This window comes from Abramis brama (assembly GCF_963993115.1).
Source record: "Abramis brama genome assembly, chromosome: 14".
NCBI classification, from domain to species: domain Eukaryota; kingdom Metazoa; phylum Chordata; class Actinopteri; order Cypriniformes; family Leuciscidae; genus Abramis; species Abramis brama.
In genome coordinates this window covers 11,695,587-11,707,700 of record NC_139976.1, presented here as the reverse complement: position 1 = coordinate 11,707,700, position 12,114 = coordinate 11,695,587, and positions in this window count along the sequence as shown.

Genomic DNA, 12,114 nt, shown 5'->3' with positions numbered 1-12,114 from the left:
AGAACTGCCAGTGAGTCAGTGGGTTTGTGGTCAAAGTGGTAGTAAAATCATCTACTGAATGTGTGCAGTCATCATTCCGCCCTGTTTAATTTGGTGTCCAGCAAACCCCTTGTCACCCAAGTTTCTTTATGCATCTCACTGGACCTTTAATAGTGAATTTCTATTGCTTTTGTGCTTACTACTTTACAAACACACAAGTGTGATTAGACTGAGTCGATACGGGGAGCTGGACATGAATTTCGCTAATGCAAACCTGATTGAAAAAGGTTTGCATTATCTTGAACGGCTCACAAAGGCAAATGTGCACTGATGTTTCTGGTATTTCTCTAAAATGAAGGCCTTGATCTGAACTAGTTTAAACAGAAGTTTTATGATCTTTCGTGATGGAGATCAATTTCTAAATTCATAACATAACCAGGGCAACCCAAGAGCATCAGCCACTTGGCTGTCTTTAGTTTGCTTTTGCAAAAAACATGAATGTTCCAAAGATCTTAGGAAACACTGCCTAACCCTTTGAGTATGGTTTAAACATGTTGTAAATTTCAAGTGTACCTTCAAGCTCATTTTGAAAAGAAAATTCTGTGCACTGTGTATTTTCTACAGCCAGTGAGGGGGGACCAGCGGACACACATCAAACGTGACATGGTGGCCAGTCAGTTCTGTCCAGTTTGAAGTGAACCCTGTCCGTTTAAATAGTGCCACATGACTTGTATAAAAAAAGCCTGACTTAATGAGTTGTATTCCACTGGAGTATTGGCTTTCATGAGTCGGCCTTTCCACATGGAAAATAAGGACATTCCTGAGTCTTCTGTGCTGCAACGCAAACTGTCAGAATTAGATCCGTAGATGGAAAAATGAACACATGCTCTCTGCCTAAGTACTGTAATGCAACACCAGTGATATTTACAGAAGGGGTTCTCAACTGGTGGGTTGCGACCCAAAAATGGGCCACAGGTCTGTTCTGATAGGGTCGTGACTCGTGGGGAAAAATAGTTAGGATAGCAAAATGAATGGAGAAAACGCAACCCATCTTTTGTTGATTGCCAAATCAAGTTCTACAATATTTTTCTGTAAATTCATATGTCACTTTGTTTTTACCAAAGCCAAATCAGGCTAATGCTAACAGGTTAGCAGGTTTCTTGACATGCAGTTTGTGTCAAACACAATTAGTTTTGTGGTAAGCATGAAACTATTTAGCCTGTCCCACAATAATCTGTACAATATTTTGCATAGTCATGCTGTTGATTGTAATGGTATTACATTTCAATACAAAATATTTACACAAAGAACTTTAAAGGGATAGCAGGATATGCAGAGGTATGGAAATACATACGTTGACAGGCAGATAGGGCATCCTGCATTCTGACCGAATGCAATGATTGGACGAATATTTATTTGGTCCTGAGACTTCCACAGAAGATATATGTAAATTGTTTAATATTTAGACCCCTTCTAATTGCTATTAGGATGTGAAGAGTTTCAACCAGCAGGCCTATAACAAAAAGTGCTTATTAAAAACATTGCTTATCATACCTTTAAGGACTTTTTTTAATAATAATCAATTTTGCCACTGTGTTAGGTAAACCTTGGTCAAAAGCAGTTGAGCGCCACTCATTTACTCTCATGTGAGACATCAAGGACCACAAAGTGATGTAGCTAAACTTATAAACAGTACTTGATCCACCATCCCTTTTGTGTGTTTACGCGGTTGGCTCTTCCTTATGTCCCATATGTAATGCATTAAAGATCTCCCGTTCCTTCTGTCTCTCTTTCTCTCACGTTTTCTCTGTGGTCTTTGGCAAGAGGGACAGAATAAATAAGAGCATGGAAGAGCCAAGGATTTGCCTCTAGGTGCCAGGGCAGGGTGACCTAAGTGTGAAAATGAGAACAGGATGCACGAGAACGGTTGCTATGACAGACCTCAGGGATTCCCAGCAGAGTGAGGTTTTCTTATGAGTTTTTACTGGACACGGTTCCATTGGAAAACCAACCGTTGTAATGGCTGTTAACCATGTGCACAAATAAAACGTGTAACATACTTCACTTTTGCATCATGGTTCCATGACATGACATTTAAAGCTAATTTGATGGCTGCCTGTTTTCGCTCCTGCCTCACCGCAATGCCCAAGCTCTCCGTTTGTGACGTGCAGGTTCACAGAACCACTGTGGAATCCTGCAGAGAGGGAAACAAGCGTAATGGAGCCATAAAACCGAACCAATCTATTATCGGCCATTTTTCACTGTGAATTTGCTGATAAACTTCATCTTTGTTTAAAGTTGCTGTATTAAAGGGACCTTTTCTAGCAAAGCAGGAGATGGTGCATTGCAATTGCTCCAAAGGTAATCCCACTCATTCACATTGCTTGCTGGGGTCACTTCCCAAAATCCACAAAAAATAATTGCTAAGTTATTTCTTTTGGCTCAAAAAACACTTCTTTCTTCAATAAATTTGTGAGTCCCCCTGGGGTCCAGTTATAGCTTGGTTTGGTGAATTGCATTCTCTCATGAGGTAATAAGAAGCATTAGGCTTGGCAGAGAATGCTGTGGAAAACAGATATCCCAAACTGGTAAGTTTTTCCATACTGTGTTCAATGCTATGTACAAGGGTCTACATAAAGTCCCGTAACCTTCACCAGCAAACATTAATTAAGTAAGGGATAATGAACTGAGGGGGTTTATTCTGCAATAATGACATGCTTATTACATGACTACGCACCAAATAAATCTAATATGTGGACATGAAATATTGATTTGAGTTGAAATTATTTTATTGTCACATTATGTTCTGTTTAGTGTTGTTTTCATGGACTTTCAGGTTGTTGTAATTTGTCACATGTCTTTGTTCAGATTCCCGCCACTCATCTATCTCCTTGGTTACAGTCATTAGTTCATCCGTGTCAGCTGTGTTCTATTAATTATCCTCGTTTGTGTTTGCTTTATAAGTTCATCCCTCACATTCATTCTCTGTTCGGTCTACGTTTCAAGTTATGTGTGTGTACCCTGCTTCCTGTTTAGACTCATACCTGTTGGGATTATTCTATTAAACTGTGTGTTGGAACTTTATTCATTCTTATCTTCATCTGCCTGTCTACATGCACACGTTACATTTATAAGTGTAGCCTACCTGTATACTAATGCTGTGTTCCATTTACCTCAGAAGAGGGATGTAGGAGCTGGGAATGATGTCCACCATGTTCCGTTACACAGGTTGAAAAACTAAGGAAACATCCAGGCAAACCTTTGCTGGTTCACTGCGGTTGATTCGATGAACAGCCATATTGGATTGTGAAGTCGGGGTTTTTCACTTCCCCTGAGTTTCCCAGTCACAGCTCCGACTTGAGGGGGCATTTCAGTTAAAAGTTCCTACTGGGAACAAGGAATTTCACACTTCCACAGACAAATGGAACACATCATAAAGCCTTCTCTAAGAAACAAGTAATAAAAACTCGTTGAGTGTTTTAGCGCAATTTTCTGACCTCATGGGATCACAACACTAAGAGATAGTAAATCTTTTCCTGGATTTTTTTTGTGCGTTCCCGAGATTAGACCTTCCTTAACATAATGCCGAAAACCCGAAGTCTCTAGGTGGTCTGGTTGAGGAGTAGATAGAAGTGCAAGATTGGTGCGCACAGACAGAACAGAAATCATGAGTTAACAATCGCAATTTTGTCCGGTGGAAAATTGCGCTAAAAAGTAGTCCACTACAATGTACAGAACAATCAGTCTAGAAATAAGACAAACTCTGCCAAAAAAAAAAAGACTGAAAGGAGTGAAGAGTGAAAGATTTCTGATTTTGCAATGGGCTCGAGTTAGTCGTGCGGATTCACCATGTTGACCAACAGAAACCTGCTTGGCTAGAAAGTGACTTGTGACTATGTGAGCTGTTGCTATTGAAAATTTGGCTAAATTTCACTAATAAGACCCCATCTTAATAGGAAATATCAGACTGCTGGATGGTGTGACTTACCGAATCAAGTATTCCAGAGAGCCGTGTAATTAACATTCAGAAGGTATGACTGCAATTTACATAAGCTTAAGCTAATGTGATCTTGGCTTATGAGTTATTTTGACTAAAATGAGTCCAAAAATCATATTTTGTGAATTTTGAGTAATGTTTTCCAATTGATGTAATTCAAAAGGGCTTTACGATCAGATAATTAACCAGGCAATTTCAAAACCAGTATATCTTTTGCCACATTAGTTGAGCTTTTGACACATCTTTTGTTAAATGGCTAGCTTTTACGATCTCCTCACAGTCTAGTAAAACAGACCTCTGCTGTAAATTCATAGATTTGATTCAGAGTTTGAGGGTAAAATTTGGCCATAATTTGTATCCTTATTAAAATGATATCCCGATTATTAGCTCACAAACATAGTACATGGAATATGACCTCATCTAACCAGATGATTTGTTTTGCAGAGCACCTTATCTGGAAATGGTGCTACATTTCATGTCCAGTCAGTGTAATTTGAGCATTTGCATGCTCATGTTTAGTCCATGTGAACGGTTTACTTTTGTTCTAGCACAAAGTTTAAGGTTTATTTTGGGAGCAATTCAGAATTCCATCTGTAGAAGTCATCATTTTCCTGGACAAATTTATCTAAACTGGAAAATGTATTCCCTTTGTGAGCTAGAATGATGTTTCCATATTTACCTTAATTGTGGTGAACAAAACAAAAGAGTTTAAAATGCACATTAAATAAAACATTACAAATTATTCAGACTGGAACAGAGGAGATGAAAAGGAAACATTTAGAGAGAAGAAGGTCTCTGTCAACAGATGGTACTGGAAAATGATTTTAGGTTTGGACTGCAGCATCAGCACATTCTTTAGCAACTGGCAGTATGTTTGAAACATCATGATACCTTCCATGTTTCCTCAGCAGAATCACCTTGGACGGTAGCCTCTGGCAGACGACTAAATTATATTCATTAGCCTGACACAGCGTCCTTAGCTGAACTCACATTGCCTGATAGCAGGACCTTATACACACTGCATCAATTCAGTAATCTCATATCCTTTTATACCTCACAGTGTTCCCCATATGTCTTTGATAAATTCAAGTGCTTTTTAAAGAGGCTCCAAAACATGCTCATATTTGGACAACGTTTAAGCAACAACAAGATTTAATATCAAGCACACTGTTATCAAGATCAGTTTCTTTTTAACGGAAGAGCACTTCACTGTAGAGTCCAACAGTTCTAACTAACACTTTTTAGTTAACTTTACTTAATGTCTTAACTTAATTGTAAAAATCTAGTAATCTGTACTATTTACATACTATGCCTTGTTTACTCAGAAAACCCAAGTTAAGATTAATTGATTGGTTTGAGAGCCATTTTGTCAAAAAAAATAAAAATAATAATAATAAAGAGGCAGGGTATTTCTTATTAGACTTTTCACATCTTTCTCTAGTTGCATTTACTCATTTCCCAAAGTCATCTTGAATGTTGAATTGTCAATACAACTGAAAAATTTGAGAGAACATCACATAAGCTGACTTCATAAATTGATGTTGATTTTCCTGAAATTGTATTTGTTGAACTCGCCATTATGGTGATTAGTGTTCCCTTTGGTTGGGCATTTGGAAATTAATTTATATTATTGCAATTCTCTTGCAGATGCAGTAAGAAATCAGTTGTTTGGTTTCAAAGGAATGGAAGTAAGGTTAAAAAACAGAGAACATTCAGAAATAACATTTTCATAACTTAATGGGAACATTAGCAAAGCATTCTTGGAACATTTTTTTTTGCTAGCTAAGATATCAGCCATGTCATGCAACATGGATAACCTGAGTGTGTTTGCAGCGTCATGATTTCCTTCCATTATCTGTTCATCTAAAAGGACGAAATTGGTTTTGACGTACATTTGCTCATGAAACTGATACACTTCTGGCACAAAAGTGGCTCTTGGCTATTTGTTTGAAAAATATTTTATTACAGCTAATAAAAGGTCCTTACTTTTTCCTCTCCGTCTTAGTTTATGATTTAGTACCACTGAAACATAGCTGTGGTCAGTGCCCCAAACTCACCCTGCTATTACACACATCTGCAAAATGCCAATTAGCCAACTCACCCTCGCTTTCAATAAGGGGTTATTCGGAAGAGTTCTTCTTTAAACACAGACATAGGCCTATGTTTATCTCTAAAGCTTATATTTAGAAAGCACATTTTCAATGGTAGGACCAGGGCTGCATTTCCCAAAAGCATTGTAAGCCCAAGTAGATCATAGTCACCATTTCCACCAATGGTCTCTACAATCAACTTAGCTCTCCTCCCGATGCTTTTGAGAAACGCAGCCCAGATCAATTGCAAGTGGGGCGAGTAGTACCTGAGGGGTAACATGTAGTTTGGTGAGCTAAAAGAAAAACAACAACAACAACAACAACAATGTTAATTATTACAGATAATTTGTTACTTTAATAGCCTTAACCATCATCATCATCTTCTTCCGCTTATCCGGGGCCGGGTCGCGGGGGCTAAGCAGAGATGCCCAGGCTTCCCTCTCCCCAGACACTTCTTCCAGCTCTTCCGGGGGGACACCGAAGCGTTCCCAGGCCAGCCGGGAGACATAATCCCTCCAGCGTGTCCTAGGTCTTCCCCGGGGTCTCCTCCCGGTGGGACATGCCCGGAACACCTTCCTGGGAAGGCGTCTAGGAGGCATCCGGAACAGATCCCCGAGCCACCTCAGCTGGGTCCTCTCGATGTGGAGGAGCAGCGGCTCTACTCTGAGCTCCTCCCGAGTGACCGAGCTCCTCACCCTATCTCTAAGGGATCGCCCAGCCACCCTGTGGAGAAAGCTCATTTCGGCCGCCTGTATCTGTGATCTTATCCTTTCGGTCATGACCCACAGCGCATGACCATAGGTGAGAGTAGGAACGTAGATTGACCGGTAAATCGAGAGCTTTGCCTTGCAGCTCAGCTCTTTCTTCACCATGACAGACCGGTACATCAACCGCATTACTGCAGAAGCTGCACCGATCCGTCTGTCAATCTCCCGTTCCATCCTTCCCTCACTCGTGAAAAAGACCCCCAGATACTTGAACTCCTCCACTTGAGGCAGGAACTCTCCAACTATAGCCTTAACCGTTTGTTTAAATCTGAAGGTTCTTCTGATTGGATGAAAGCACTAATGGCCTTTGACCCCGTACAAGCTTTCAAGTGTTTTGACAGCCCCTTCATTTTTCCCCAAGGACTGCACACCATAAATTGGCACCATGAGGCAGCTATGTACTGCAAGACTACCCACATTGCATTACTCAAACAAGAAATATGATCTGAGAAGTCTCAAATCATATTATTTCCTTTCTTGCCCTGTTTGCCTGTAGCCATTCAAGGATGGTTTGATGTTCTATATGAGAGTGTTTTCTTCTGTCTGATTATTTCCAGATAACCAGTGTGATTGTGGATAGATCAGGCAATTTCATGTAGACTGAGTGAGATAAGAAAGACTGACAGAGAATCATGGAATAGAAAATATAAATATATCCTGAAGCAGTGGTTCTTTAATGCAGTTGTGCATTGGATCTGCTGATCCTGCTGGATGGATTGTTTTACAGTGCTTAACTTAAACTAATTTGAATTGCAAATGTAAAAATATGCACTGTGACAAAGTTATCTGTTTAGCATGTGTTAAGGCATATGTCATGCAATGTGCATTTGATTTCCATGCATCAGTCAGGGGATTTGTATTTCGGTGAATTCGACTCAGTTCAGCTGTAATGATTCTTCATTCTCCTCAATGAAATGTGGTGTATGTTTTATTCATTAATGATACCAAGAGAGTTTGTCCTCAGCCAGGGCTGGAATGCCAGCACCTTAGCCATGCATGCTACGACAATAATTACAAAGCCAGATTTGTGACTGATGTGATCCCCTTCAGAGTGCGGGTGAGCCAAGCCAAATCAAACTCTTTGATATACAGGTTTTAAAGTCCTGATGCATATGTAGGTCATTTTCATTTGCCCTGTAATAAATTATTGACTATGGAAGCAAGTGCTCACTTAAAAGGTAAGTTCACCCAAAAATGAAAATTCTGTAATCATTTACTCACTCTCGTATTGTTTCAAACCTGTAAGACTTTCATTTATCTTCGAAACACAAATGAAGATATTTTTTTTATAAAATCTGAGCGATTTCTGTCCCTCCGTTGACAGCTACACAACTACCACTTTGACTAAAAAGTTCATAAAGAGATTGTTAAACTAATCCATATGAATTGAGCGGTTTAGTCCAAATTTTCCAAAGAGACACAATCACTTTATGTGATAAACAGATTGAATTTAGGCTTTTATTCAAACGTAAACATTGATTAGCAAACATAAAAGCTCAAACGAACATGCTTGACTGAAGCTCAAACGTGCTGAGTAACACACGAGAATGGACGTCATTGGTTCTCGCAAGTCAAGCAAACATGCTTGAGCTTCCGTTTACCACAACTGATGTGCGCTTCTTAAAAACGCGGCGCTCGAGTCGTGCATGAGACGAAAAATGAGCGAAACTGTCAAAGATACGGTGAATGTTCACTATAGACCTTGTTGTTCACAGCAGCGCCATCTTCCTTTTTAACAGGAATGAAAGCGAGGCTTTGATTGTTCTGCTGACGAAACACTGCAAAAATTTCTTTCAGAGAAATTTCAGTAGACAAAACCCCCCAGACAATATGAGCTGTGAAAAATTATAAGTGATCTAGGAGCTTTATGCTGCTTTTACAGTGCATACCATTGAAAACACAGTAGGTCAATCCCTCACAGACCTTATAGACCTTATTCAGAGCAGTGCCATGACAGTTATGAACCTACCCCAACCTAAATACCCTATATTAAATCCAATGACTATGCAAATGTTTACTGTTGTATACTGTGATTTATGTATAACAAACATATGATTTGAATGAAAAAATGTGATGAGTGTTTTGGGGATTGTTGGATTTATTATGACCTACAGTATCTAAACCATTGTGTTTTATTTTATTTTATTTTTTTCACAAATTGTATGCAGTTATTAGTTAATGAGATCCACTGTTCTCTCACTAACCAATCTTTCATCTTTCAAAAAAAGGGAAAATGAAGAATAAAATTTTCTTTCTGAGAACTTTGACAATTATATATGCGTATGGCTAGATCTTACTATACGTGCGAACTGCCAAACCAAGAAAGACGATCTCCATGATTTCCACAGAGAAGGTATGAGTTCCACAAGACACTGACAGGCTAATTCGAAGTTATCAAGGGAGCTCTTATTGGTCCAATTATTTTTTAGTTGTCTTCATATTTCACAACACAATTGCTCTAGAGGAAAATCATTATTGCTCACTGTTTCCATATCAGGGCTTTTAAAATAGCAGTTGTGGAAACCCTGGTTTCCTGACCACAGATGTTCACAGCTACTGCTGCTCTGGATGGTTATTTCGGAGAATGTCTGAGATGGCTATTGGACTGTATTTGACAAGACAAAAGCAAACCGTGTTGACAGAACTGATGGAAAGAGTAAGGAAGGAGTCTGCTCTGGTGTATTTACAGCCACTACAAATAATCCCATCAATAGTTCTCCCTGACTAACCTATTAGCCTTGTTAGAGGCATTCACCTCTTCTGTGGTTTCAGAGCTTGCAATGACAGATGGATGTCCCTGTTTGTGATATGTTATCCTAGTGTCAACTCCAGGATGATGCTATATTCAAGAGAGCCAAAATGGAAAACACCTGTGGTGATTTGGTGATGCTCTGTCTGGTAGAAAAACGTCTCAACATCTGGTTTCGTCTGAACTCTCTGAAGACTGCGGATGATTCCTCGTCCCTTTCTCTCACACTCCAGTCTCCCCCCTTCTTTTTTTTTATTCAATATCATATGGAAAATTTCTCTTCTCCCCAAAGTAAGGCCAGAAAAAAAATACTCATCTGGATTCTTCAACAGCAGCAGTGATTGATAGAGATGTAGCTGGTTTCATCTTAAAATGTTGGACAAAACAAATAGCTATAAATCTTCCCATGTGCAAACAGGGAGACAGTGGCCCGAGAGAAAGCAGGGGCGAGTGGAGTGAAAACTTTATGGCGGCAACAACGTTAATTGCAGCTTTGGATGATTTCAGGGGCCCAGCAGAATCAGACTCACCAGTAAAAGTTGATTTCATTCATCTCCCATAACAGATTGATTTCTCCTTGAGTAACAGCCATAGTTACCTTCCAGTTTGGCATTCCAAAATGCTTACGTATTGATATAGTTTATTTAACATATGTTTGGGTCATCATAACAGTGTTTTAATTATTTATTTTTTTGTCTTCAGATTCATGCATGTCTAGTCTAAACATGCCCTGAAGTTTATTTGGTTTGTACCATCTAAATGTTTCAGAACAGTGTGTGAGTGATTATGTGCATGTGTGTTTCTCTGGCAAAAAGCATCTGAAGTCGGCTAAAGAGAAATTAATTTATTTCTGTCTGGAAAACATGACGCACAGTTTTGATTTCCACAGGTGCAAAACAGGATGGGGACATCTTGTATTTTTCTTCCAGCTTCCTAAAACTCAAATCATCAAGTCATCGAGATTTATCCTTCCCTTGAGAGAACATAGTTGAGACACAACAATCCAGGAACATCTATGGAGCCTTAGGTTGTCTGTCAACGTTTTTTCCATTTCACCAAAAAAAATTATGGCAGCCCACACCTAAGATAAAATAAATCTGCTGGATGGTACAGGATCAGAATTCTTTGATGAAATACAACCCAAGGATGTTGATTTCTTGATTTCTTTTAACAGTCTGGCACTTCTCCTTGACAACTAATCATTTTGTGATCGAAGAAAAGCAAGCATGACTTTAAAAGGGAATGTTGGAACTTTCCAAGGCTACTTTTGGAACTCTCAGCTTCCACAGAGGGCTTATATTTTAATGATATCTCAAGGCCTGTCACCTGTGCTGTTTGGATGGAGTTTGGCATGTTGAACAAAGTCCTGTATGATGACCTCACAGGATCAGAATAAGTAGCAATCCTGTGCGATGATCTGAACCAAAGGTCCTGGAGAACGGAAAGGACCTCTAATGGTTTTTTTATTTGTTTTCTTAAGCTCCCACACTCAAAGACCGTCACTATAAAGATAACATTTCCTATTGTTTATTTCCGCAGACAGTAATGTCTTACAGATGTGTACACCATTCATTTGTGCATTTAAATCTGTAGCAGAAAGCTGGTCAGCAGTGCATGTGCTCTGACTTTTTTGCTACTTTATTAATGCATCAGGTTCAAAACTTCCAAGAATAAAGAACTGAGCATCTTTGACTGTTTTTTTATTTTTATAGCTTGTCCAGTTATGTTGTCCATCCTTGAAAGGTTTTGTAATTTTTGTAAATCTTTTCCAGTCCTTGTTTGCAAGCAAATAAACATGCTCCCCAGTTACATAACATAAGGCCAAGAACCTATAAATTAAGAAACTTGAAAAACATAATAAGGGATAATATAGCTTCTTATATGCATAATTAAATTCGAACTGTAAAAAGTGATCAGTTGACTTAACTTAAAAAAAGTGAGGAAACCCCTTTGCTTTAAAATTAAGTAAATAAACCATGCATAATTGAAGAATTAAGTTATGTGGAATTGTCAAGTTCACATAACTTTTTTTTTTTTCAATTTCGCATGATTTTATTTACTTAATAATTTTAAGGCTACGGGTTTCATCACTTTTTAAAGTTAAGTCAACTGATCACTTTTTACAGTGAATCTATTATCGCTCAGATAATCTAAGGTGGAATATCTGCTTATTTCGAGCTGAGGTAAATTTAAAAAACAGGTACGAACTTGTAATAATGTTGCATAGAATAGATAATAGTGGTGTAACTGTACATGCATTCCAATCCAGAAGGTGGCACGTGCGGTAATGTAATGCTGCTTGCTACCAGTAAAAAGCTCATGAGAAGAGGAAGATACGATGAACAGTATGTTTACATTATGTGTTTACATCTCTCAACAGTGTTTCAACTGTGGAAAGATATCAATAAAACAGCTTGAGAATAATATTTCGTGTAGCATTACATTAACCTCTGGTATTTAGTGTCGACAGCATGTTAGTTCGCTAGAGAAATAAACTCTAGAGAGAAGCATTTCTTATGCACTATATCAGCC